This window comes from Ixodes scapularis, unplaced genomic scaffold (assembly GCF_016920785.2).
Source record: "Ixodes scapularis isolate PalLabHiFi unplaced genomic scaffold, ASM1692078v2 PGA_scaffold13__105_contigs__length_92229423, whole genome shotgun sequence".
Lineage (NCBI taxonomy): Eukaryota > Metazoa > Arthropoda > Arachnida > Ixodida > Ixodidae > Ixodes > Ixodes scapularis.
This window is the reverse complement of record NW_024609839.1, coordinates 35757965-35783612: the sequence shown is the minus strand read 5'-3', so window position 1 is coordinate 35783612 and position 25648 is coordinate 35757965. Positions and strand designations below refer to the sequence as shown.

General features: G+C 46.0%; 1 non-coding gene across 1 annotated transcript in view; it reads right to left on the bottom strand.

The window, feature by feature from the left end:
* Window positions 1-836: 836 nt before the first annotated feature.
* Window positions 837-25648, bottom strand: part of LOC8032728 — a 50710-nt gene continuing 25898 nt past the window's right edge. Inside the window, exons 9-10 of the transcript XR_005715390.2 lie at window positions 15036-15100; window positions 837-1175 (exon numbers count right to left, since the gene is read on the bottom strand). This is a non-coding gene — a transcript (solute carrier family 22 member 21). The remainder of the gene's footprint in view (window positions 1176-15035; window positions 15101-25648) is intronic.

The following is a 25648-nucleotide window of genomic DNA, read 5'->3' as shown; positions in this document are numbered from 1 at the left end:
CGAAAAAAACCGATGCAGCAGTACGATTCCAACTTTTCCAAATGGGTAGAGAAGTATGCCGTTGGGGGCTGCTTTTTGTTTGTAGTTTGCAGACAATCCTCTAAACATTGCTCGTTGCTCGAAAAAGGTGTATTAGGAGTAGGCTGCTTTAACTTTGGAATAGGTTACCTTTTTTCTGGCTTGGTGCACAGGGGCAAACAGTTCTTTATTAAAATTGATGTTTTATTAAATTATGTTTCATGTTTTTAAACTGCTTTTATTAAAACACTAGTGGAACATGTTTTACCTTAAGAATATTGCAAACCTGGGTTTCATGAGGGTGAAATCTATGTACATTTTTTACATGATGGCAGCTCAAGTAGACCCTTGGTTTGGTTTCCACAACAAGCCAAGCACTTGGACAATAAGTTTTGTCCCATTGCACAATCTTCGGGCAGTTGTGAATTCCAGCACCGAGGCCTTTCCGTTTACGTAAACTTCTCCACTGTAACTCTGGAGGATGCTGGTTTTGACTGAAGGAACTAAGTTGGCCTTGTTTGTTCCATTTTTGAGAGGAGGCAGCATCGTCTGTTCACATTAATCTGGCAAGAACCAGATTCAGCTCGAGCTGATAAGGTAGACATTTTTCCTGGACACTGACTTGACTCTCTTGCAGAGGATGCAGCCTGGATATAGATAGTGCAATTTTGCTGCTTTTTTTAGAACCGAAGTTCAAACTGGCCTCTTGATGGCTTGAAGATGGGAGCATTTCTTGTCCACTATTATCGAGGCATGCCGCCACTGATGGAGTTGACTGGGTGTTTTCAATTGTCCCTGGTTTACAAGACCACTCCTCATCACCACTGGTGTACAAGCACCTGTGTGGTTAATCCCTCTCGGGGCATCGGTAGCTTCCTCCGCAAGATGAACAGTGTCTGGATAGTGGGCTTCTACGCACTTCTCTGCGATCCTTTCTATATGACAGATAAAGTGCGAGTTCTTCCGTGACCGGGCGGCGGTAGCTGTGGTGCATGTGAAAGGCAGCACGTGTTCTGTGCATGGTTGTATTCCTCGCCCTCCTTCAGTGTCTCGGGCAGTTCGTGGTGCAGCGTCTCTGGCAGCGGGAACGTGAGCAGGGCCAGCAGAAAGGACATTGCTCCCATCAGGACCAGAGGGATTGGTCTGCCGTAGATTGCCTGTTTCAGGGAGTAAAAGACATTGTAGTACACTGTGCCAAGTTTGTGCCAAGATTTTGCTTTGGATCATTATGTATCCGCCAGCATCATTCAATACGGAGTGGAAGTTTGTCTGGTTCTTTCACGAGGGTTGCTGTGACATCGGAACGCCGAGCTCTGATTGAACGGATAATGGGTAGACCTCGATGCTAGCTGCCTTGAGCTTTACCTACTCTCCTTCCAGTCGAGCCAATCGCAGCTTAGCGTTCTGATGTCGCTGCAACCCTGCACAAGTAGCCGACAAACTTCCGCTCCGGCATTTGTTGAGTCGGCAGTTATTGCGGAATTTCCAGTCGCTATTTTTATGCGCACTCGTGGACGCTGGTTTTGACTGCAGAAGCTAGTTAGACCCCTTTCAAACTACTGCCTTCTATTAACGCCGGTGAAATCCCTGCAGAATGGCGGACTAAACCCTCAACGTCACAGCAAACTGGAAAAAACACCCAGAAAAAAAGGTGATGAGAGTAGTGACATTGCACTTTCGACGCTGTTTCATTGGCTCGTCGACTCGTGGTGTTGGCCGCGCTCCGACGTTCGGTATCTTAAAAAATGACTTGCACGTTCCTCGATGCAGTTGTTCCGCCATTGTGCAAGGGTTCCGACCTTCTTAGAGTCGGCACCTGACTTTCGAAAGGGGTCCGTCTTGGCCTATTTTAGGAAGTTTTGCATGATCCATCCTTACGAAGCCAATTTATTACAAAGCCAACATTAGTATTGTACAGGGCCTAATTTTCACTCTTGTCGATCATCAGCATAAGGTTAGACTAACTCGTTGCAAAACGAACACTTACTCATGCATCTCGCATACTTTAAACCAGTGGTTCTCAAGGGGGTCCGCGAAGCCCCGGCTCATCAGACAAGCCCGGCAAAATAAATCTTTTTAGATTGATAAAAAAAATCACATTTTCGTGTGAGTTTTTTTGTTGTATGTCAACGAGAGAAGTTACTTGACACTTGCCCTTAGTTACATCCATTTATTAAATTGGCATACTTAACCTTTCCCTCACCACGAACGGGATCCTCCATCATCTCCACCGATCCACAAGGGGTGCGCAAAACGTCAATGGTTGAGAACCACCTTTCCGCAGATATCGCATCTATATCTGGTAATTCCCTCAATCTTTGTTCATGCTTCTGACTGGTGTTCTTGTTATATTTTACTTTGTTTGTGAAGAGGTCATTTTTTTGTCTTTTTTTTTCTTGTTTTTTTTCTAGCGGCATTTATCTTTTTTGTATTGTGCTTTTCTCCACTCCTTTACAATGCTTTGGCGCTTGAGGGTATGTATAACAAATAAATAAATAAAAAAAAACAAAAAAAAACAACCTTTTTCATATTTTGATTTTTCCAAGTGTTCCAGACAAGGCTAGCAGCTCGCGCTTGCAGAGCCTGCGCAGTTAGTCCATGTTAACGTGAGACGAAGTATAAACGTTATGGAGCCAGGTGCCGTATAAAGGCTAAAACAGATGTGCGGAAAACCGTGCGAAAATGGGACAAACGTCGAAGCATGGAAAATCGCTCAACTCATCTTAAACAAGAATTAAGGTATTCACTGCAAGCAAATCGCAAATCTGCTGCCATTAAACGCGCATTTGTAGATGCTATGCGAGCAATATCTACGAATGTTCTTTTAATAGTATGGAAACTTTTGAGTTTTGAGTTTTGTGCACTTGTCAGTTGATTTTCCGCACGCGTGTTCCAGCAGAAACAAACGTGCGAAAAACAACACAAAACTAGCACAAATTTTGAAAATAATCATAATTCTGCATAATATTTTGCAAAACGAACTGGGGGCTGGTATTTATTGCGTAGTAATCTTACATATTCTTTTGAAGACATGCTTGTGAACCTGATACTGGGTTCACAATCGTTTCCTAACCAGCTCGCCTGCACTTTCTTTTCTGAAAAAGCTATAAACCCATATATTTTGTTTGAGAGCATTAAACACCTTAGTATCTCAAATGTGGCATGAAACAATTTCCGCATGTTTAAGATTGCGTGCAATTTGCGATTGCTTTTTCGCACAATCAAGCCTTTATGTTTGATACATGTACGATTTTAAGTACAATTTCGTTGTTGCGACGTCGCTCGTGGTAGAAGCTGCGGCGCTTAAAAGGGGGGGGGAGGAGGGACGATTTTAAGATTGAAAGAATTTCCATATCGTCATTTTTACGTTTTTTTTTCGTTTTTTTTTTATGTATTCCGGAGGATACAGAAAACATTTTCATCAAAGAAAATCTCGATTCCGCTGCATAATCGCAAATCCAAAGTCAAGCTCCCCCCCCCCCCCCCCCCCCTTGCAGCCGCGGGTGGCAGTCGAAGAAACTCAGCACAGAAAGGAAGAGAAGGACACGCAGGCGAAATCGGTTTTCTGTTCATTACCTCAAAAGTGTCAGCGGGCAAATTCCACAAAGATCGAACTCCAAAAATCGCTGCACCAACCCCCCCCCCCCCCCCGTAAACCCCTCCCCCGAGAGAGTACACGGGAAACTGCGCGCACCCCGAATTACGTCACTAGGAGGGGGACCAGGTGGAACCCTGAAGACGGAGTGAGTTGAGGGGTGCCAAACATGCCAATATATATATATATATATATATATATATATCAGTGTGTCGAACCGAAAAAATACGGGTTCGGTTCCGGTTCAGGTTCAGGTAAATTTCTTTTGTTCCGGTTCAGTTCCGGTTCGATTAATTCGATCCGCGAACCGGTTCGGGGCGCTGAACCGGTTCGGAAATTATAAATGACAAATTGCAACATCAAAATAAATTACAAATAAAACATCTGAAATCAGCACATACGAAAGGGGATACATCGTAGTGTAAGGCTCAGGGATTTCTACCAGGAATGGTTTCTTTATGTGCACTCAAAGGTTACCTCACGGACGTTTACGCATTCGGACTTCATCTAATTGGGTCCGACGCAGTAGCTGTAAAATCCGCGACCTCCTTACAAACCCACTTACAAGTAGAACGCGCTAACTATCCCGCCACCTCGGCGTGTAAGCAATTGAAGGAACAGTGGGGAGAAAATACAGCTTTCTTTATTTGAACTAGCCTTCGGTAACTCAAATTAGACCCTTAAAGAAGTTTTCATTAAACAAGATACGGAATGTGAAAAACACTTCACCGAACGCAGCGCCAGAAGGACGTAACAGGATAAATATTAAAATAGAAGAGTTCGCTGTCTCACAAATATGTTAGCTTCTAAGTGCCTACACGAAACCGGATGCATTATTATCAAACTCCACAGCCTTTTCTTTTCTCATTCCGATGGAAGCAAGCTTCAAGAACTCGCGCGTTCTAGAAACGTATTATGAAATGAGCCCACAGCAGCATTTAGGATTTACGAGATTGTAGAAAAATGAAATCCCGTGACGCGATTTTTTTTTTTTTTTTTTTTTTTTTTGCACAGCCTTCCAATTTTTTTTCTTCCGTGCAAGCCGCGACCAGCGCAATACTGGCTCCTATGTCAAGATTCATGGATGCAGCGTTTGTCAAGATTCATGGATGCAGCGTTTATATTCCTAAGACTGAGTGGAGAATAAAAATATGTAAGCGAGGAGTGTGTCAGTTGACGGCACTTAAAAAAACAAATGGCATTGATAGCACATTCATTGTCAACAGCGCGTGGCCGAACCGTTTTGACATGAGCCGGTAACCGTAATTTTTTTTCCGGTTCAGTTCCGGTTCGGGTTCATCGCGATAACAATATAACGGTTCGGGTTCGGGTTCAGTCCCGGAAAAAATACCGGTTCGGTTCGGACTTCACCTTTAGGATAAACGGAAATTATAACTGTAACTCAGCTAATGTTGTCTATCTTTTGCACTGCCGCGTATGCAACATGCCGTATATTGGACAGACCGATCTCCCCTTCCGTCAAAGATTTAACAATCATAAGTCCCACCTTAACACACTCCCCAAACTCCCGCTCTCCAAACATATGCGTCTCGATCAACACCACATAAACAAAATATTTGTAACTATACTTCAATCGGGATTTAGTACAGCACGCGAAAGGGAGCAAAGGGAATCGTACCTAATTAAAAAATTTAACACGCTTCGCGCAGGGATTAACGAGAGCGCCGGCCTGCTTAGCTGCTTACATCTAGAACGGTTCACCTCATCGGAACCCCCCCATTGACGGGAAAACGAACAGACGGAGTCCCCTGCCTAGAGTTTTCCCTGCGCTGGACATCATTACGACCTCGAGGAATGTCTTCGCTCTCGGGTGCGAGATGGGGAGGGGGCGTTGAGAAAAATAAAAATAGGGAAAATGGAAAAGGAAAAGAGGGGGGGGGGCATGCTTGCACGTGAGTGTGTGTGTGTGGGGGGGGGGGGCGTGGAGAGGGGTGTTTGGGTGTGTAACTTGAACCATCACGCGTCTCGGTTCGCGCCCGAGCTGCTCCTGTGTCTCTGCTGGCTCTTCTCGGCCACCCGGGCGCGCTTTTGGGCCCACTTGATTTTGTTTTATTCCCTTGTTTCGTTCTGGACACTGCCGAGCCCCAACGGCGCCTAGCGGGAGGTTGTTTGGGGGTGCATGCGGGGTCCCTTCCCTGGCCGCGGCCTTCGTCTACCCATGGTTGGTCCTGAGAAGTTGTTTTTTCGCCTTTCCTCATTTTTTTTTTTTTTTGCCGCCGTGTTAAAGTGGCGGGCTTTCAGCTTTCACTGCAACATTAGGACCTGATGAAGAGCGGTCCCCGCTCGGAACGTCGTCCAATAAATACGTTTTAAAGCATTTACCTCCTTTTTACGATATGTTTCACGGCACGCCGATGGCCAACGCCATGGCTGCCGATCATGCTTCGAGGCGTATGCAGTGGAAGTACCCGAATTTTATTACCACAACGGCCGTGATTGGCGACTCCCAGATTAAGTATCTACACCAGCACTTCGACCCACATCGGAAAGACGCCCCGGCGTTCATCTCACAAACCGGGGCTCGGATTTCGGACATCGGCGGCCTCATGGACCTTCTGCCTCGCACTGTGACGACACTCGTGCTGCACGTGGGTGGCAGCGATCTCACTACCATCGGAGCGGTGGCGGCGTTCAAGAGGTACCGAGATCTGCTCCACAACATCTCTCGAGAGCGCCCTGAAATCACGTCGGTGTTCGCCACCCTCGCCCTGCCGCGATATCTTAATCGCCGCCGTGGAGAGTGCGGCTTGGACGCCGTGCGTCGCGACAATCAGGAGGCCTGGCGGTTCAATGAGCGGCTCCGTGACCACTGCCGTCGTGTTGTGGGTCTGTTTTATATTGACCACGCATTTCACCACCTTCCGCCTACCCGGGTCCTGGCGGCTGATGGACGGCACCCAAGTTTCTGCGGAGTAGCTTTGCTCGCTGGGAACCTCCATCGGGTGCTGCTCTGGGATGGACGCCGGGATCACCCGGGGTGGCTGGACCACGTTGCGCCGTTGGTTTGTACCTGTCACGCTCAGACGCAGACTGACCAGGCCTACCAGCCACTTTCGACTGACGCTTCTGCGGACAACCTACGGATGTGGCCGCCTCTGCCGCAACGGGAGGACATACGGGCGGCGGCGGGGGTGCGTCCTGTGAGAGGGGGCCAGCTCGTCAGGCCTGACGCTTCGCCTTCTGTGGCACGTTCTTGTCCGCCTGGCGGGCGGAGTTCCACTACCTCCGCCTCCAGTGAGGAGTTCCGTTCGGCGGACTCACCGCGGGCATCCGCCGCCTCCCCAAGTTCCAGTGCTCCCCCACCTGCACGGAGCCCTTCGCCTTCAGTGACACGGCCTTGTGCGCCTGGTGAGCAAGATTCCGCTCCCCCCGGCGCCGCCGGAGACGTCCGTTCAACGTGTTCGCCGTCGACGTCCATCGCCTCTCCGAGTTCCAGCGCTCCACGTGCACGGAGCCCCTACTACCTCAGGAGAACTCTCGCCAGTACAGCCGTCACGCTTCCCGGGAGAGGGAAATGACTCGGAGAAAAGAAAGGTACCGTCCCTCCTGTTCATCCTAGATCTAGGACATTCTTCGAGATTCGCAAAATCATAGATAAACGGATTCGACACGCGATGCATGCGGAGACACTTCAAATTTACATGGGAAAGAAAAACATCCCGAAGGGCTTTCAATTATCGATCCAGCCGTCTCTAAACACCTTCAATGCAAACGAGCGCCAGAGGTGGGACGACACCCTTTCTGAGGCTTCGCTAAAACTTATGGATATTACAACCCAACACCACACTAGGATGACGTCGGAGAAGGAGCTGGAGGAGGAGGGAAGGAGGGCGGATGGCTTGCTTGCCACTTCAGAGAAAGATGAGCTCGAACGGTATGAACAGAAACGGATCCGCGAAATTCGGGCCCTTAAAGAAAAAAAATTTGTTCGTGACAACATTTCTTCTCAGCATTCACAGCGTGACACACGGACAGGCGCTGACCCGCAACTGTCTTCTATTAACAAAGGTCGCATCCCTACAGGAACATCAGGTGATCCCACACTGCCCGAGGGAACTTCGCATTCGCACCTCAGGACAATAAACACCTGTGCTCGGGGCCCACGCATTGCTGCACAGACGTCTCCAGCCTCTTTCGCTGGCCAAGAAACATCCTCTGAACAGAATGAAATTGGAAGCAATATTGTAAATCTGTCAAGCACGACACTCTCACAAGAAGAGGTAGCGATTCTTTCGAAGGGCCTCAGCTTCTCCCCTGCAACGGGAGGGTATGACGAATTCCAGCTATTCAGGGACGTGGACAACTTCTCCCGTAGTCTACGTCTCCGAGAATATTTTCACGAGCGCCCTAGTGATGGCGGCTGCCCCCTTCCCTCAAATCCAAAAAAAGCACTGGACACCAAGCAACCAAAGGAACAAATACATGGATATGTACATAGAGGTGGTAGAGCGGGAGATTTTAGAGTCATTTCAGAAAAAACGGGTTCCGAATTACAATCTTTCCCACTCCGAAAACAAATGCATTAAACTTCTTGGCTCCAGGACCGACATTGTCATTAAGCCAGCCGACAAAGGTGGTGCCGTAGTTGTTCTCAATACGCAGGACTACATTAATGAAGGACTCCGACAACTAAATGACCCAAAATTTTACAAAAAAACTTTCAAGTGACCCAACATTGCGAATCAAGTCCGTTGTTCTCAAAACACTGTCCCACTTGAAAGACAACGGTGGCATAACTAAGGAAATGTTCCACTGCATTAAGCCCTGGCACCCCAGGCCTGGGCGATTCTACACGCTACCTAAAATACACAAGGAGAATAACCCTGGAAGGCCAATAGTGTCTGGCATAGGAACAGTAACCGAAAGAATATCAAGTTTTATTGACACTATAATTAAGGAAATTCCCCCCACGTTTCCGTCATTCTTGAGGGACACGAACCATTTCATCCAGGATATATCCCAACAAACCATACCCACAGGATCATTTCTGGTAACATTGGACGTAACGGCGCTGTACACCAACATTCCGCACGATGACGGCATCGCAGCGGTAATTGGAGCGTATGTGAACACCCGAAACTCTTCAATACTCGATTGTCAGTCCTTAACAATATTGTTACAACTCGTGCTTGAATGCAACCATTTTGAATTCGAAGGTGAACATTACCTCCAAATTAGTGGAACCGCCATGGGCACAAAAATGGCCCCAAATTATGCCAACATTTTCATGGCGGAATTGGAGGGTCAGTTCCTCGCAGATCGTCCGATTCAGCCACATTTCTATAAAAGGTATATTGACGATATTTTCATGATATGGACAGGCACCGAGGACGAACTCAACACATTTATTTCGGAATACAATTCGGCTCATTCCTCTATTCGGGTCACCCACAACGTATCGCAACGGACGATTAGTTTCTTGGACGTTACCGTCGAAATTCAGGATAACAAACTTTCCACTAAACTCTACAGGAGACCCACGGACAGGCAACAATATCTTAACTACGATAGCTGCCACCCCCGCCACTGCAAAAATAGTTTGCCCTATTCTCAGGCGCATAGGTACAAACGAATATGCAGCAACGAGAAAGACTTCAAACAAAACGCAGATAATCTAACGAAAGCACTCATTAGGCAAAATTATCCTCCAGGCGTCATAAACAATGCTATAGAAAAGGCTAGTAAACTAGACCGCACGACAGCCATCAACAAAACAAGCGTTCGAAACTCAGAGAATAATCAGTATAATTTAGTGCTAACCTACGCAAGTAACCTCCCCAACATCAACAACATCCTACGCAAAAACTTTAATATTAGGGAGTTTTCGTAGACCGCGTTTCGCCCTCCGCTAAGCCCTCCGCAACGAAGCAGCCGCTACTGCGCCGGCGCGCCGATGGCCTTGACTGTAGAGTTCCGGCTAGCGTATCTGGTTGCGGAGAGCGTTGCGGGACAGCGGAAACGATCTACGAAAACTTCCTATTCTCTCACAGAACTAGCGCCTCCGATCTGTCTTTCCGCAGGCTCCACGCGTCGTCTACCGTCGAGGAAAAAGCCTTAAAGACATGCTAGTACGATCCAAAACCACACATGAGGAGTTCCTGGGATCCCGGCCATGCCGGGTGCCGCGGTGCAAAGTGTGTAGCCACATGACGGAATCCGTGGAGGCAAAAAGTACTAATTCGGACTTCACCTTTAGGATAAACGGAAATTATAACTGTAACTCAGCTAATGTTGTCTATCTTTTGCACTGCCGCGAATGCAACATGCAGTATATTGGACAGACCGATCTCCCCTTCCGTCAAAGATTTAACAATCATAAGTCTCACCTTAAAGGCCGGCCCGCAAGCAGAGAGAAGGAACCCGACCCTCACTTCCCTTCTCGCCACTGTGAAAGGAGGAAATCGCCTCTCGTTTCCTCCTCGCCGTTTTCCGACTTTTTTTTTTTTGCTTGCTGTTTTTTTTTTTTTTTTTGGCAAGGTTGGGGCGGAGGAAATAAAAGGCTTCAAGGATTTGAAAAGATTATCCAGAAGCCAGCCGGCACACCTGCGACAAGGAGCTGAACCAACCGAGGAGCTGTTTTGAGCGAGCTTGGCACTTGCTCTTCCCGACGAGTTGCACTGGCTCTTTTTTAGCATTGGTTTGGAGGATGATTCTTGCTGGTTGTGAGAGCACAAATACCTCGTCCTGCTCAAAGAAGTAGTCATTAAAGTATCAATTTTAATATAAATATCTGATTTGGCATCTTTCGTTGTGGGATTCATGGCGACAACGGGAAGTACGAGCGGCGTTTTCTGTATATCAGGGATGGCGCTCCATAGACCAGTGGTTCTGTATCATTATGGTTCGTAAACCGCCAGAGGTGACGGAGGACCCCATCCGTAGTGGGTCTAGCACTTTTCGGCGTGGAGCGTTTTGCTGTAGGGCATTTCGGTGCGGACGTTTTGGTGCACAGACGTTTCAGTGTACGGACTTTTTGCTGCGAAGACATTTTGGTGTGGGACTTTTCGGTGCGCGGATATTTCGGTGCACGGACATTTTGATGCATGGACATTCGACGCTATGGTTTGCTCGCCGGTATCTCTTTTCCAACGTACGCAGACACGCTTCACATCGTGTTTTCGCGTTGAGTAGATAGAGATAGTCTCCTCTATAAGGTTTTGGCTTTATAATTGGTCATATGTGTAGGAAAGGACCCAGACAGCAAGACGTTTGAGCCTGTTTGTGTATTCAGAACAATTTTGAATATCTTCAAATGCGCCGCCTCCGCGTAATCGCACAGCTTCGATTGTTAATAATAAATTGTGATGACCTCGCACGACAAAAAAACAATGTAATTATCACTTGTGACTCATTAGGGAATAAAGGAGGCGTGTGCGGGTACAAGATAAGTGTAATAAAATCAAATATCGATTTGAATCAAGTAAAACAAGTCGAATTTGGTGAATGCTAAATCTATTTTATTTTGTATCAAATGTTTGCTCATTCTCGTACGAAAAAAAAAAAAAAGTGACCACAGATCATACACAGCTTATGATCTGTGGTCAACGTCTCCTTCCATGCCGTGATGATGTCGCCGGACGTAAAGAACTGCCTTACAATCGCGCTTATACAGAGCGATTTTTTTTTTTTTTTTTACGAGTAGACATATTTTTGCAAAAGACGTTCGAGTTACGCAATTTCGGTTTGTGCCTTATCTGTAGTCATCAAAAACACCAAATCATTCATTTTTAAAGAGATGTAGTGGACGTGAAGTGGTTCACGGCGTCCTAAAATGCCGAATTTGGACGCGAATCGTGTTACCGCAATCTTTTCGGCCGCCGCACTCCTCGCCCCTTCTACAGTGGCGTTGTCACAGCGATGCGCATGATTTGTCGTTTTGGCTTCATGGCGTTAGGCTGTGCCACACGGAGATGGAGCCCACATAAAATCAGAACTATATTTTCGCGCCCAAATTAGGAGGACGCCGTATCAAGACGCCGTATAATAGTGTACGCGCGTTACATCTTTTAAAGAATGGACGGTTTGGTGGCTCGCGATTACGACCAACAACTTTCTAAATACACGATGTCGTTTTTCTTTTCTAACTAAAAGGTTAATTAGCGAATTTTAGGCAATCGGTCGGTTTTAGTTGCGTTCTTTCATGAGCCTAATCCTCGCCTGACCGTATAGCTCACCTACACAAATCGCAATGGCGCTAATTTTCACTGGACAATTTGGTGGCTTTCGATTATGCCCAACAACTTTATTTATTTATTTATTTGTACATACTGCTGGCCCGTGGGGCCGTGGCAGGGAGGAACAAACACACACGCACACACAGAAAAGAATATGATTCATACCTCCAACAGAGCTACGAAGAATAAAGTGGTTACAAGATTAAATACAAAACGCACCGAGAGCGCAAAATAGAAAACAAGAGCACTAAATGCACGTAAAAAGTGATAATAAAGTTAACAATGACAATATACTGACAAAAATTATCCCGTTTTCTTTTATATTCAAAAAGTTCATTAACAAATTTTAGGTAAGCAGTCGGTTTTGTTGCGTTCTTTCTTGAACCCAATCTTCACCTGGCCGTAGAGCTCACATCCACAAAACGTTAATTTGCACGTTTGTTTCTAATATCTAGTAGGTGAAAAAAAAAAAAAAGAGACAAAACCAACGCTGTATATAAAACAAAGGGCAGTTCTTTACTGATATAAATAAAGCGTGAAACACGCGGCTTTGCATGCATCTCTTTTTTTTCTTTTTTCCCGGCCTATAAAAACAAATCCCGGGACATTCGAAATTGAGTTTATGATGGGACGGGCGCTTTATCACAAGGTATTTTGTCATGTTTCATAAGCTTTGTTACAGGTCAGAAGGAAGCCACGCGAGTTACATTTGTTGGCAAAAACTAAATGCACGTTTGGCCACGAAGAATTTTTTTTCAAAGGCTGAAAATAGATGAAATATACCATAAACCGTTTCGCTTTTTATGGAAGTTTGTTTTTACTCTTCTTAGTAGCTTCAACGAGGCGGCCGTCACTGTAGAAAACACCTGTAGTGCGAATTAACCTATATATTATGCCCCAGAAATGGTCAGACTGTGTCCCTCCGACTGCAATATCTTTGACTTGTAATTACTCATGATTATTACTTTGTACAAAAAACAGAAAAACAAAAACACAATAGTGATACAATCACTCTTCAGTGTGCCGTTGTTAGAACGAGAAATTTTTGAAATCTCTGGGTAGAGCTCAAAGTTCAGATAAAAATACCCATCTTTTTTTCCTTCTGCTGTGATGTTCAAGTTCCGTTCACTCGAGATAAATATACCACCATATACGGTGTTGTAGGGTATGTGGCCGCACGCGGAAGTATCTGAATGTAAAAGAACTTGTTGTTGGGCTAGTTGGTGTTGACTATCTGAGTGTGTTTTAGAGCTGCAAAAAAAGAGAGTAAAAAAAAAGGAAAAAAAAAAAGGAGAAAAGCGAGCCAGCCCGAACCCTTCCGAGCTCATGTCCAGGCTGCCTAACTAATCCCTGATGTTTGGGATTGAAGCAGAGAACCTTGAAGGGCTACAGAGATTTTGTCGGGGGGCCGGTAAGCCCATTAGCACTCGTGCGAGAAGGCCGTAAAAAAGCGAGGAAGAAAATTGAGAAGGAAAGGGGAGGAGGAAAAAAAGAAAAGAGGGGGAATTTCTGCCACGCTGAAGAAAATTTTGAGCGCCCGCCTTTAACACACTCCCCAAACTCCCGCTCTCCAAACATAGGCGTCTCGATCAACACCACATAAACAAAATATTTGTAACTATACTTCAATCGGGATTTAGTACAGCACGCGAAAGGGAGCAAAGGGAATCGTACCTAATTAAAAAATTTAACACGCTTCGCGCAGGGATTAACGAGAGCGCCGGCCTGCTTAGCTGCTTACATCTAGAACGGTTCACCTCATCGGAACCCCCCCGTTGACGGGAAAACGAACAGACGGAGTCCCCTGCCTAGAGTTTTCCCTGCGCTGGACATCATTACGACCTCGAGGAATGTCTTCGCTCTAGGGTGCGAGATGGGGAGGGGGCGTTGAGAAAAAGAAAAATAGGGAAAATGGAAAAGGAAAAGAGGGGGGGGGGGGGCATGCTTGCACGTGAGTGTGTGTGGGGGGGGGGGGGGGGGGGGCGTGGAGAGGGGTGTTTGGGTGTGTAACTTGAACCATCACGCGTCTCGGTTCGCGCCCGAGCTGCTCCTGTGTCTCTGCTGGCTCTTCTCGGCCACCCGGGCGCGCTTTTGGGCCCACTTGATTTTGTTTTATTCCCTTGTTTCGTTCTGGACACTGCCGAGCCCCAACGGCGCCTAGCGGGAGGTTGTTTGGGGGTGCATGCGGGGCCTCTTCCCTGGCCGCGGCCTTCGTCTACCCATGGTTGGTCCTAAGAAGTTGTTTTTCGCCTTTCCTCATTTTTTTTTTTTTTTTTTTTTTTTTTTTGCCGCCGTGTCAAAGTGGCGGGCTTTCAGCTGTCACTGCAACATTAGGACCTGATGAAGAGCGGTCCCCGCTCGGAACGTCGTCCAATAAATACGTTTTAAAGCATTTACCTCCTTTTTACTATATATATATATATATATATATACTCGCAACCTTCGCCAATCCGGGATTCGATGTCCGCTCCTGGCCCAAGTTTTCGCCAGCTTTTTCCCTTCCCCTAACATCAATGCAATAAAATTCAATAATCACTCTCTTCTCTCATCGTTCACAATATATATATATATATATTTTTTTTTCTTCCATAATTTTATCACTGGTCGTACTTGTATTTATTAGGCATAGGACCTCAAGCTGTGTGACCAACTGAAAATCTAGAAAACAATTTTCCAAAACTGCTGACATGAATAGGGTGACCAGGCGTCACGTTTTGGCCGCGGCAGTCTAGTTTTTTTTTTTTTTTTTTTTGGGGGGGGGTTAATTTCTGCCATCCCGTCATTTTTCCACAATGAAATCTCCTGTCTTGCTTTCGTGGGAACGTGCATTGTTGCTGTTACCGACATAGTTTTATTAAAATGAACACAGCATGAAAATTTTACCTTTTATGAAGCAGCTTTGTAGCCTTCCTGTGGTTGCATATGTCAATATGTTTTGATTGCATAGGATAATTTTCCAGTATTAATAAATGCTTGCTTTGGTTAGCCAGATTTCTGTCCCATTGTTTAAAAGTGGGAAAGAATGGCACTGGTGTTCCAGACGAAGAACTCAAAATGTGCGTTTTTACGTTGAGCCGAATGGTACAGCAGTGCTTTACCCCTGCCTCGCTTTCCCGTTTTTTTACTTTGATGAATATGGTCATCATAGCCATGAATGAACTCATCAACATTGAGACTTCATTGCTTGCATAAGAAGGCTATTGTTGCGCAAGTATAAGTGAACTCACCAGCTGTGTCACCTGTGAGCTGAGGAATTTTCCGACAGACCCGAAGGCCTGTCGCACGGATAAAGGCCCGTTCACACACGTCGGTTGCATGCAGCTGCGTCCACAGCGACCGCTGCAACCGGTACGACTTTTGCAACCAGTGCGTGCTGCGTGTACACACACATGGAACCGACTCATGCCGCTCGCCGTGAACAGCCAATAGAAAACCTGCCACAGCTTTTGCCCTCAGCCAATAGCAATAAACCAAGTCTTCCTTGCTAAAATGGCGGACGGTGGCATGGACGCGCGCTCGTCGGGTACCTCACCGCCGTCGGCTCTTCCGCTGCACGAGCTTCTGCTTTGCGTGTTTTTGGAGTACGTGCGCAGGTGCATTGCCCGCGCGGGCAGGGGGACAAATTGGGCTTTGGTGGCGCGGTCGACGGCTGCAGCGCAACTGCTGCTCAGCCAAACAACGCGTCCTCCTCGGGAATGGGTTCGGTTCCTGTTGCGATCGCGGGAGACCTTCGGTGAGTTTCACCATCTGGTCCGTGACCTGCGTCTCGACGACGGACGCGATTTCTTCGCATACTTCCGGATGACACGCCAGAGGTACGTACATACCTCAGTTTTTACCCGATTACCTCTCTGCGGCGTCGCGGCTGTCCTCAGCCGTAATAAATATTTTATTGTTATAGTATTATTATTGAGCGATAAGCAATGTCTTCAAAGACCCGTCGATTACCAAACTCGAGATTGCCGCCGGAATGGACCATTTTCGGTATTCCTGGTTTCAGCGCTTCGACATGAAAATATGTTCGCGATCTACGAACTCGCGAGCGATCATGGCAGGTTTTTAAAGAAGCGGCCCATGTCGGCGCTCGTGTTGTGCACAGACGTGCATCACCAAGACCTCTAGAACCGGCAACTTCCGAAATATGTTAATTTAAATCAATATTAGTTCTGCGGAGCCGTGTTCCGAATTAACAATGTGACCTTGTAGATTTGGAGAACACAGTTGTGATGACTTAATTTGCTAGCATCCAACCAGTGATTTCATCGTAAAGTAGGACGTAAAGATGCAAATATTAGCATAATTAACGAGGTTGACTGTAAAATGAGCTGGCAAAATCGGCGCATATGCTCTTGGAGGTTTTGCTTTAACGTAAAAATTGAAAGGCGTAGGTGTTGATTTTGTAAACTGTATCATCTGCAGATTTGACCACCTGCTCTCCCTGGTTGGGCCTCTTCTACAGAAGCAGCTGACCTCTTGGCGAAAGCCGATTCCCCCGGCTGAAAGGTTGTCGTTGACAATCCGGTAATTTGAGTGATTTTATGACTACTATGAACGCAACATTAAACTTCACCTTTGAGAGCTTCCTTGATTAACAAAAAAAAAATAGCTAATACTCTTGCATTCCTTCAGCCACTGTCAGTTCATTTGTGTGAACATACTTACTAAAAGAAGTGTCCTATTAGTTCAACATAGTACATACCATAGAATACCGTGCATCTGCCCATTCCACATTCTCTCGCAATTATTTCTATATTTTAAGTGGGTGCTTGCCCGGTATTTTACGGTACTTTTCTGCTTCACTCACAGCCAAAAATCAGACATTTTTTTAGTCATCTCTTTTCGTCGGTAGAGATCTTGTAATGAAAATAAGGTATTTGAACGAGCTCTGCCACAGGGTGGTAGTGTCTTGGCGCCATGTTCGTGGTCGCCAGGCAGCTCGGTGGACGTGCATTGTTGTGTTGAACTGGCCGGATATTGAGTCAATCAGTGCCACCAAACTCAGATTATTAATTTATTAACCAGCGTATGTCTGTACGGGAATTATGCTTTTCTGGCCATTCATTTTATTTTGTGTCTCAATATGGGAACGCACATTGCGAGCCAGAATATTCAACTGCGTCGTGTTTGAATCCAACAAACGCACAAAATGGATGCCCGTTGATCAAAATGTTGCTTAAGTTAGGTATTTCTTGATACTGAAAGTTATCATAATACAATGCAATACAACCGAAGCGAAGACGAATGGAGTGGTTTCGCCGGGTGAACCGCAAAGATGTGAACGGCTCAAGAAATCATTATAATGTGTGTGGAAAACACTTCATTTCACATCATGCTTTGCTATGCTTTGAGGACGACTGATCTGCATAAGAAATGAAGCAAATCAGCTGTAGAATCCATGCCATCAGTAGTCAAATATTTACCTGCATTGCAATGATGACAGTGTCTGAATGAACTCGCTTTCCTTGTGGCTCACCTAACCAGCCGCGGATAATACAATTGTGGCCGTTGAAGGACTGCTACAACTTAAGCTTTTTTCAAGTCACAAAACTTGTCCGCAAAACAAGATAATTGAGAATGCCGCACGTGTAGGTACGCTGCCAGGTGTCGACGTTCACAACACATTCTTGTACATGCGGTATAAATGTACCAATGTCATCTCCCTGTGAACATGATGCTGGCTAGTCAAGTTTTGTTTGTTTGAAATTTTGTGAATGGGTTTTGCTGTCATCACACCAGTGGGAAAACGCACCATTGCACAAAAACGTCACGAGGAGGCACTTGTATGACATTGCCCGAATAAAAACGCTGGTGTTGCAGATTTCACGCATACCGGCAATCAATAAAAGTTAGCAGATGAGGCGAGTGCCTTGAGTTTTTTGACATTGTGTGAATATCTCCCATATGATATTCTTAGTGCATCAAGACCAATGCCCTGACAGGACCAGGCAGGAAATAAGGACTATTGAAACTAGTAATGTTGCAAACTTTATGGGTTTGCAACATCGCTATATTTTCCGACCTTTAAATTGGGAGGTAGGTACCCAGACTTTTCAGAATTGAAAGTGCAAAATCATAAAATGGAGGTTCAAGAAACTGCAGTCACGGTCCAGGTGTGGAACCCAAACAGTCATGCTAACAAATACATTTGTATGGACATATTTACAGACAAGTACCGAGAGCCTCGACACCATGATTTCTGAAGAACCTACTATGTCACCCAAAGTTTTTAGAGGTTTATGGCTTGGAGGACCTTGACCTTCATTGAATTTGATTTATGAGCTCAGTCAACTCTACAAGTTTGAAAGAGTGAAATACTGAAACCCAATTGTTTCTTCATTAAAACCACCCTCTATTAAACTTCTTTTAGATACCTTGCTCATGGGTCCTCGCAGCTCATATGCTCGATGGGCTACCGAATCGGCCGGTCGACAACATCTGTAATTATCAGGGAGACGTGCCTGGCTCTCCACAAGGTGTTGGACCCACTATACCGCCCTGTGAGTATGGTGGCAATAATTCTGCCGACACCACTATGTCTTACGACAAATTGTTTAATTTTAACGAGTTTATGTACATTTCAGTGACCAGACCTTATGACATTTTATATCATTTCGGTGATGTTTGCTTAAGCCTTTTCCCAGTATGCTAACCTAGCTTGACGAACACCAGGTGGTTCCAATGAAGCTCGGTGCAAGCCTGACATTATATTTCTATTCCCCGAGCATACCGAAGCAAAGTAAGGGGTGCCCACATGCAGCACCCTTCGTTTGGAAGCCCGGCTTCTACCGTGGGTGGTCCTAGCTGCGAATGTTGCCATGTCCCACGGCCACCAGAATCTGATTGTGGGCCCAAGTATGGCAACGAGTGAAGCGAGGCTACCTGGGAAGCAAATTATCATGTCAACAAAACGTCGCAGGACCCATGCGGCCCGCAAAGAGAGTATCTACGAAATGTTGCAGTGTCTACGAAATGTATTCAATGCAATAGGATAAGCTGGCGGGCTGTATTAAATGTCAGTTGTCAGTTAGCACCCTTCCTGTCTACCTCGTCCTTCCTTCCTTGTTGTTTTGCACTGCAAAGTGCAAAACAACAAGTTGCTTACGAAATATCGCAGTGCGTTCATTCTTTTTAGCTGCACCGATTCAGAAAAGTGCAGGGCGGTGAACATCCGGTATGTGTATTGACATAGGACCGCAAGTACACCATTATACACTTCTCCGCACCGGTGCAGCTAAAAAAATCCACCCAGTTTCGACGAAACGTGTTCAAGAAATAGGAGGCGATGCGAAGGTGTTCACGAAACGTAAAACTGTCGAGGAAATGTGCTTATGAAATGCGAGTCGACGCAAAGTTGTCCACGGAAGCAGTTTTGATGCAACGATACAAACCCCTCCGAGTATGCATTTTCTTCTCACTGCTATTTTCTATTCTGCATAGACAACGCATCTACACCAGATAAATTATAAAGCCTCTTTTGTCTGGACAACAAACAAGATATGCATGTATAAACGCTTTTTTTACAGTTCCTAAATTTATTTTTCGTTAAGCACTGCCCTTTCCATTCTCTGACACGTGTACTCTTTCTTTTTTGCTCCTGCAAGAATCGAAAACAAGGCTTTAGAAGTTGCAGGTCTAATTAGTGTTGTGGGGTATGTTGGAACTTAAATGAGATTAGCTAAGAGTACTTGATCAACTGCTCTGCAGGCCCCCAACACTGCCCAGTGGGAGCGGCTTGCAGGGGAGTTCGAAAGGCTGTGGAATTTCCCGAACTGTGTCGGAGCCTTGGACGGCAAGCATGTGGCCATCCAAGCTCCACCTGGTGCAGGCTCCGACACTTTCAACTACAAGGGGTTCCACAGCATCGTCTTACTTGCAGGCTGCGACGCCACCTACAAGTTTAAGCTGGTAGACGTTGGGCAACCAGGGCGGTATAGTGATGGAGGCATCTTCAGAAACTCTGAAATGGGGCAGTCCATACTGTCTGGAGGACTTGGTCTCCCGCCGGCTGGACGTATGCCCCGGACATCAACCAAACTGCCTTTCGTCTTTGTAGCAGATGAGGCCTTCCCCCTGCTCACTAACCTGATGCGCCCTTACCCTCGGAAAGATCTGAAGTTGAAGCCAAGGGTGTTCAACTACAGACTTTCCAGGTCGAGGAGGGTCATTGAAAATGCTTTCGGCATCCTAGTTGCACGTTGGCGCATCTTCAGACAACCAATCCAGGGGTCTGAGGAGACCCTGGATGCCATTGTCTGGGCATGCGTCAACCTGCACAACTACTTAAGGGTGTGCGATGAAAGCGAGCAGGGGGAACGTCGCTACTGCCCTGCTGGTTATGCTGACCGAGAGGAAGCGTCGGGAGCCATAACCAACGGTCAGTGGAGGGCTGATGCCGCTGACGGGAGTGCACTTTCTGATGTGACCCGTCTTGGCTCAAACAATGCATCAGATAGCAACAAAGCAGTGAGGGAGAAGTTCACTAGATACTTCTGCTCCTCACATGGCGAAGTACCTTGGCAGTACAAGGTGGTATTCAGAGGCTGCATGCCTGAGAACTAGGTGCAATAACCCACTTAAAGGAGCTGTGCAACAATTTCAGGGCTTTGCTTAAATTATTGTGGAAGTTGATGCCTGACACTTCTGAAGTGAACTACAGAAAACAGATTTTGCCTGGATACCCTAGCTTTTATTTACAAAAATGAAAAAGATCCAGGTTTTTGCCGCCTCTCAACTCGTACGTTGTCTTCCGGGTCATGTGCGCAGTGATGTTGAGGGGGTAGGGCGCGGGGTTCCGGAAAGTTCCGGAAAGTTCTCTCTTAAGAGCCATCAGTGAGCAGCGAGAACTCATTCGCTCGCGACAGCGTGACGACGTGCTGGCGGGTGCCGCGCAGACAACATGGTGAAAGGAGGAAAGTCTCATCCGGGTCTGGCCATAGCCCGTCCGGCCCTGTCCCCCTCCCCCTTTGGCTTCTGTTCGGGGTAGCAGAGAGCTCCGACGGTTTTGTGGACCTGGGATAGATGGCGCCACTAAAACTCCGTATAATAAAAGTTTTGTCAATGATACCAGGTTTTTGACGCATTTATATATATGTTGGAACGACAAGATTTAAAGGAAAGTTACCTTCTATCGAGCAGGTATTCACACAACTTGCAATCTTTCTACAAGATTCCCCATTGACGTCACACCGCGTGCTTCTCATGGCCACCGCTCACGGCTGCAGGTCGGGGAATATTCTAAGTTTTGCCTCGCTGCTACGCGGCGGAATCGCAACATTTCAATGAAAGGAGGTGTGTTTTCTGTCATTTGTGACAAGGTGAACAATATCAAAAGCCGATGTTAAGTCTTTCAACATTTAAATCGTTGCACAGCTCCTTTAAAGAGGTTATTTTAATATTTTGTTTCCACTACATAGTTCCTTTTTTAGAATTATTTTCGTTGAACAGACGCTAGAGAAAGGGGGGCCAAGCACCTTGAATGCATTTTTCAATGTTGTACTTTTTTTGGGCATAAATTTGGCAGGATAACTATCGTTCTGCCATGGTTTTAGCTAATTTAACGAGCAGTTCAACTATGGAATGTTTTTGTTTTTTCCTTGCTTTGCTAGAGTTTTTTTTTTTTTTTACGACGACATGGCAGTGGTTTGGTAAGACAAAGCCGCTGAATGTACCCAGGGTACCACCGCACTCCATAGCGTCTGCTTGACTGCAAGTTGAGCCAATTGAGCTTTTTGATGGCTGGGAATCTTGTTCTGTGGTTGTTCAATTTAAGCATGTGCAAAACATTTACGCACATGAAGAACTGATGAGAAACTACTCAACATTTGCTGGGTCTTTTCATGTGGAGTAGCTTTTTGTGTGTGTTTTTGTGCAGATGATAAAGCAAAAGTCTTCTGTTTGTTTCGGCCATCAAAGATTATGAATATTAGAAAGAATAAAGCATATGCAAACAAAAAAAAGGTGTCCCCCATGTATCCAGATCCAACTACTGACCTGAATGTTGATTCATCATCTCACATCACAATAGTAACACTTTATTACATAGTGCCTCAAAATGACGGCTCCCGAAATCACAATAGCTTCGTTGCACTGCCTCAAAACGACTGCTCCCGACATAAAAAAAGTAATGCTGCTTTGCACTTTTTCGCGATACGACGGCACAACTTGTGACAACAAAATAGTAACTTTGCTGTTCTGTGCTTCAAAAGGGCGGCTTCTCAGATCACAGTAGTAGCATTTCATTGCACTGTGCCACAACAGGACTCAAAAAAAAACAAAAAAACAGCAACTTTGCTGCATTGCGCCTCAAAAGGACGGCTTCTGAGATCACAGTAGTAATAGTTCATTGCACTGTGCCGCAACAAGACGGCCCCTCAAGAAACAGTAACTTAGCTGCATTGCGCCTCAAAAGGACGGCTTCTCAGATCACGGCAGCAATAGTTCATTGCACTGTGCCACGACATGACGACCCCTCAAAAACAGGAACTTAGCTGCATTGCGCCTCAAAAGGACGGCTTCTCAGATCACTGCAGTAATAGTTCATTGCACTGTGCCACGACATGATGGCATGACGACCCCTCAAAAAACAGTAACTTAGCTGCATTGCGCCTCAAAAGGACGGCTTCTCAGATCACGGCAGTAATAGTTCATTGCACTGTGCCGCAACAAGACGGCCCCTCAAAAAAAAAAAAAGGAACTTAGCTGCATTGTGCCTCAAAAGGACGGCTTCTGAGATCACAGTAGTAATAGTTCATTGCACTGTGCCGCAACAAGACGGCCCCTCAAAAAAAACAGGTACTTAGCTGCATTGCGCCTCAAAAGGACGGCTTCTGAGATCACAGTAGTAATAGTTCATTGCACTGTGCCGCAACAAGACGGCCCCTCAAAAAAACAGGTACTTAGCTGCATTGCGCCTCAAAAGTACGGCTTCTGAGATCACAGTTGTAATAGTTCATTGCACTGTGCCGCAACAAGACGGCCCCTCAAAAAAACAGGTACTTAGCTGCATTGCACCTCAAAAGGACGGCTTCTGAGATCACAGTAGTAATAGTTCATTGCACTGTGCCGCAACAAGACGGCCCCTCAAAAAAACAGGTAGTTAGCTGCATTGCGCCTCAAAAGTATGGCTTCTGAGATCACAGTAGTAATAGTTCATTGCACTGTGCCGCAACAAGACGGCCCCTCAAAAAAACAGGTACTTAGCTGCATTGCGCCTCAAAAGGACGGCTTCTGAGATCACAGTAGTAATAGTTCATTGCACTGTGCCGCAACAAGACGGCCCCTCAAAAAAACAGGTACTTAGCTGCATTGCGCCTCAAAAGGATGGCTTCTGAGATCACAGTAGTAATAGTTCATTGCACTGTGCCGCAACAAGACGGCCCCTCAAAAAAACACGTACTTAGCTGCATTGCGCCTCAAAAGGACGGCTTTTGAGATAACAGTAGTAATAGTTCATTGCACTGTGCCGCAACAAGACGGCCCCTCAAAAAACAGTAACTTAGCTGCATTGCGCCTCAAAAGAACGGCTTCTGAGATCACAGTAGTAATAGTTCATTGCACTGTGCCGCAACAAGACGGCCCCTCAAAAAAACAGGTACTTAGCTGCATTGCGCCTCAAAAGGATGGCTTCTGAGATCACAGTAGTAATAGTTCATTGCACTGTGCCGCAACAAGACGGCTCCTCAAAAAAACAGTAACTTAGCTGCATTGCGCCTCAAAAGGACGGCTTCTCAGATCACAGTAGTAAAAGTTCATTGCACTGTGCCGCAACGAGACGGCCCCTCAAAAAACAGTAACTTAGCTGCATTGCGCCTCAAAAGGACAACTTCTGAGATCACAGTAGTAATAGTTCATTGCACTGTGCCGCAACAAGACGGCCCCTCAAAAAAACAGGTACTTAGCTGCATTGCGCCTCAAAAGGACGGCTTCTGAGATCACAGTAGTAATAGTTCATTGCACTGTGCCGCCACAAGACGGCCCCTCAAAAAAACAGGTACTTAGCTGCATTGCGCCTCAAAAGGACGGCTTCTGAGATCACAGTAGTAATAGTTCATTGCACTGTGCCGCAACAAGACGGCTCCTCAAAAAACAGTAACTTAGCTGCATTGCGCCTCAAAAGGACGGCTTCTGAGATCACAGTAGTAATAGTTCATTGCACTGTGCCGCAACAAGACGGCCCCTCAAAAAAACAGGTAGTTAGCTGCATTGCGCCTCAAAAGGATGGCTTCTGAGATCACAGTAGTAATAGTTCATTGCACTGTGCCGCAACAAGACGGCCCCTCAAAAAAACAGGTACTTAGCGGCATTGCGCCTCAAAAGGACGGCTTCTGAGATAACAGTAGTAAAAGTTCATTGCACTGTGCCGCAACGAGACGGCCCCTCAAAAAACAGTAACTTAGCTGCATTGCGCCTCAAAAGAACGGCTTCTGAGATCACAGTAGTAATAGTTCATTGCACTGTGCCGCAACAAGACGGCCCCTAAAAAAAACAGGTACTTAGCTGCATTGCGCCTCAAAAGGATGGCTTCTGAGATCACAGTAGTAATAGTTCATTGCACTGTGCCGCAACAAGACGGCTCCTCAAAAAAACAGTAACTTAGCTGCATTGCGCCTCAAAAGGACGGCTTCTCAGATCACAGTAGTAAAAGTTCATTGCACTGTGCCGCAACAAGACGGCCCCTCAAAAAAACAGGTACTTAGCGGCATTGCGCCTCAAAAGGACGGCTTCTGAGATAACAGTAGTAAAAGTTCATTGCACTGTGCCGCAACGAGACGGCCCCTCAAAAAACAGTAACTTAGCTGCATTGCGCCTCAAAAGAACGGCTTCTGAGATCACAGTAGTAATAGTTCATTGCACTGTGCCGCAACAAGACGGCCCCTCAAAAAAACAGGTACTTAGCTGCATTGCGCCTCAAAAGGATGGCTTCTGAGATCACAGTAGTAATAGTTCATTGCACTGTGCCGCAACAAGACGGCTCCTCAAAAAAACAGTAACTTAGCTGCATTGCGCCTCAAAAGGACGGCTTCTCAGATCACAGTAGTAAAAGTTCATTGCACTGTGCCGCAACGAGACGGCCCCTCAAAAAACAGTAACTTAGCTGCATTGCGCCTCAAAAGGACAACTTCTGAGATCACAGTAGTAATAGTTCATTGCACTGTGCCGCAACAAGACGGCCCCTCAAAAAAACAGGTACTTAGCTGCATTGCGCCTCAAAAGGACGGCTTCTGAGATCACAGTAGTAATAGTTCATTGCACTGTGCCGCAACAAGACGGCCCCTCAAAAAAACAGGTACTTAGCTGCATTGCGCCTCAAAAGGACGGCTTCTGAGATCACAGTTGTAATAGTTCATTGCACTGTGCCGCAACAAGACGGCTCCTCAAAAAACAGTAACTTAGCTGCATTGCGCCTCAAAAGGACGGCTTCTGAGATCACAGTAGTAATAGTTCATTGCACTGTGCCGCAACAAGACGGCCCCTCAAAAAAACAGGAACTTAGCTGCATTGCGCCTCAAAAGGAAGGCTTTTCAGATCACGGCAGTAATATTTCATTGCGCTGTGCGGCAACACACAACTCCATAAAAAAAAAAAAATTCACTGCACTGTGCTCCAAAAGGACAAGTCTTCGGATCACAGTTTTTACGACACACCCGTGTCAGAAAGAAAAAGCAAATGTTGTCATGAATAATAAATGAAATCTTCAGGACATGCTAAGTAGTGAAGAGTATAAAAAATATAAATTTCTCCAAATACAACACAAGTGATGTCTAGAATAAAATGTCAGAGTCGAAAAGATTATATACACACCATCAGCGGCTGAATGGCAATGAGAACACTGACTTTAAAT